General features: G+C 41.8%; 1 long non-coding RNA gene across 1 annotated transcript; it reads left to right on the top strand.

The window, feature by feature from the left end:
• Positions 1-1,950: 1,950 nt before the first annotated feature.
• Positions 1,951-2,933, top strand: LOC120985820. Its single transcript, XR_005775587.1, has 3 exons — positions 1,951-2,011; positions 2,545-2,610; positions 2,916-2,933. It is a non-coding gene; the product is annotated as an uncharacterized LOC120985820 (long non-coding RNA).
• The last annotated feature ends 462 nt before the right edge of the window (positions 2,934-3,395 follow it).

Raw genomic sequence — 3,395 nt, 5'->3', positions numbered from 1 at the left:
GGTGAGAAATTTCCTGCAAAATGTTCAGGCCTTTTTCAACATTTCAATAATGTTTTGGAGGCGTATAAGAATTTTGGAGGGATAGGTTGGTTTGTGTATGACGAAAATTTCAGACAGAGGCTGTCCGTATATCCTAGTATGCGGTGGGGCACAAAGGATGTTGGGCTGTGGCTTAATTTATTGTTGCCGCAACGTTCATCTTATTCTGCCCCAAAACAGCAGTCAGCCTCTGCATTACCGCAGTCTCAATTGTTAAAAAAGGGCACCTGCTTTGCTTTCAATGAAGCGCAGTGTAGGTGGCCGGCATCATGTAAATATCGCCATGAATGTGCCTTTTGTGGGGGCAGTCACCCGATGGTTCGCTGTTATAAAAGAGCTAACATGCCTACCATGCCATCCACAAAAGAGTTTATTGCAAAGAGCATGGACGCCAGTAAATCTGGTGACCATGCGTCCTTGGTTAGAACGTTACCCAAATTGCAAGATGGCGGAGCTGCTACTTGACGGTTTTGCTTTGGGTTTTCAGTTGCCATTGTTTTCTGGTGTAGGTTGTGAATGGGTGAATAATTTGTCTTCAGTTGACCAGTTTCCTGTGGTTGTGAGGGATAAATTGGTAAAGGAGCTGGAGTTAGGCAGGATCGCTGGTCCTTTTTCCTCTCCGCCTTTTGCCAATTTTCGTCTTTCTCCATTAGGAGTTGTTCCAAAGAAAGAACCCAATGCTTTTAGATTGATTCATCATTTGTCATTTCCTTATGGTGCATCCTTAAATGATGAGATTGATAAAGCATTGTGTTCGGTCAAGTATGCCACATTTGATTCAGCAATAGACCTGATACGTAGTTTTGGTAAAGGTGCTTTGATGGGAAAGGCGGACGTTCAGTCCGCCTTTCGCCTGTTACCTGTACATCCTTCTTGTTTTAACTCACTTGGTTTTCATTTTCAGGGTTTATTTTATTTTGATAAATGTATTCCAATGGGTTGTTCTTTGTCTTGTTTCTATTTTGAAGTTTTTTCCTCGTTTATTGAATGGGTAGTAGCAGTCAGGTGTATGCGGGGTGCGGTGACGCACTATTTGGACGATTTCCTGTTCATTGGTCCAGCGGAGTCCTCAGCATGCTTAGAAAGTTTGGAATCCTTTTTTGCAGTTTGTTCTGAGTTTGGTGTTCCGTTAGCCGAGGATAAGACAGTGTACCCTACTAATTGTTTGGAATATTTGGGGATTGTCATAGATTCTGTGAAAGGCGAATTTTGTCTTCCGTCACAAAAAGTGTCAAAAATCTGTATGGCATTATCTTCATTGCTTAGTAAGCGTACAGCTAAGGTGAAGGAGATTCAGTCGGTTTTGGGTATGTTAGCTTTTGCCAGTAGGATTATGCCGATGGGCCGGGTGTTTTGTCGGCAATTGTCTGCAAAGATTTCTGGGGTGAGGAACCCGGGTTTTCATGTTAGTTTATCTAGGGAGGTTGAAGAAGATTTTATGATTTGGTTGGAATTCTTTCAGCTTTATAATGGTAGGTCGTATTGGCAGGAAGATTTTGTTTTAGCTTCTTCTATGGATTTGTTTACGGATGCTGCTGGTTCTTGCGGTTTTGGTGCATATTGGAACGGACATTGGTGTGCAGAAAAATGGCATCCTGCTTAGATTTTGAATGGGGTGACTAAGAATATTGTTTTGTTAGAGCTGTTTCCTGTTGTGGTTTCGCTAGTTTTATGGGGGAGTTGTTTTTCCAATAAGAGAATTATTTTGCATACTGACAATAAGGGTGTTTTATTTGCAGTTAATTGTTTATCATCAAAATGTCCGTTAGTAGTTAAATTGTTACGTCATCTGGTTCTTCTCTGTTTAAGATTAAATATTTGGTTGAAAGCTCGCCATATCCCTGGAATAGATAATTCAATTGCTGATTCGCTTTCCCGTTTTCAGTTTCAGACATTCCGACAGTTGGCAGAAGGGGCCGATCTGAAAGGGGAATCGTGCCCTGCGTACCTGTGGAATCTGATTTGGTCCTAGGTATGTCTTACTTACAGTCTTCTGTGGCTCCGGCGACCTGGTCGGATTATAGCCGTTCGTGGTTTAGGTGGTGCAGTTTTACAGCTGATAGAGGTTGGTCTTCTCATGGTGGTGGTGAGGTTGCTGCTTTAGCATTTTGTGTGGCATTGTTTAGGCAGGGTCTGGCTTACTCTACCGTTTTAAGGGTTTTGTCAGGTGTTTCCTTTTTTCTTCGGGTTTTAGGTTCTCCTTCTTTGTTAGATTATTTCTTGATTAAGCAGATGTTAAAAGGTTACAAACGTGGTAATTGTTCTCCTGACAATAGATGTCCTATTTCTCCCACGCTGTTAGGATCGTTATGTCATGCTACTTCTTTAGTTTGTTTTGATAGTTTTGAAGAGTTGCTATTTTCCACCGCGTTTTGTTATATGTTTTTGGGTGCTTTTAGAATTAGTGAATTGTTTCCAAGAAATAGTGAGGCAGGTTTGGGTTTGGCCTTGAAACATGTCCATGTTCATGTTAATTATGTTTTGTTCTTTCTTCCGACGTCAAAGATGGATCAGTCAGGTAAGGGTACCTGGATCCGTGTGAACAGAGTTGGGTCGGGTGGTATTTGTCCGGTGAGTATGATTTCTCAATATTGGCTTCGCAGACCAAGGGGTGGTAATGCTTTCTTTGTGCATGCAAACACTTCTCCTTTAACGCAATATCAATTTAGGTCCGTGCTAAAAAAATGTTTAAAGGAATTGGGTTTAGATGGTGTCCGGATTACGTCGCATTCTTTTCGGATTGGAGCCGCCACTGCGGCGGCTCGGTCGGGTTTGAGTGCGTCAGTGATTAAACGGATTGGAAGATGGTCGTCTAATTGTTTTAAAATGTATGTTCGTCCTGATATTTCTGTGATCTGATGATCTTTATATTATAGTTTTCACAGGTCTCACCGTATGGATTGTTGGCCATTCTTTCGTGTATTGGGCCCATCGCAGAGCTGAAAAAAGATCGTACGGTGATAACCTATCTTGGTCCACAGATACGGTTCGAATATACTGGAATGGAGTCAGGGGTCTTCGTTGGGAAGGTTTGATGGATGTACTGTTGGAAATGTGTGATTTATACCCTGATCCTGATATAATAATTTTTCATGCGGGGGCCAATGATGTGGGCAAATTTGGTACCATTGAGTTGGCCTTTTGTATGAAACGTACTATGGTAAGGGCTAGGCGATTGTTCCCTGATGCCCGTTTAGTTTTTTCGGAGATGATCCCACGTTTACTTTGGTTATCCTGTTCCAATTTTAAATATTTGGATAAGATTAGGATACGTTTGAATAGAATTATGGCTCGTTTTATGCCATTAATCTGGGGGTTTTCTTTTCGACACGTGGACCTTGAAGGTGGTTTGCCCG

The sequence above is a fragment of the Bufo bufo genome, chromosome 1 (genome assembly GCF_905171765.1).
Source record: "Bufo bufo chromosome 1, aBufBuf1.1, whole genome shotgun sequence".
NCBI lineage: Eukaryota > Metazoa > Chordata > Amphibia > Anura > Bufonidae > Bufo > Bufo bufo.
Note: the sequence above shows the minus strand (reverse complement) of the source record. Positions and strands in the feature narration are given on the sequence as shown.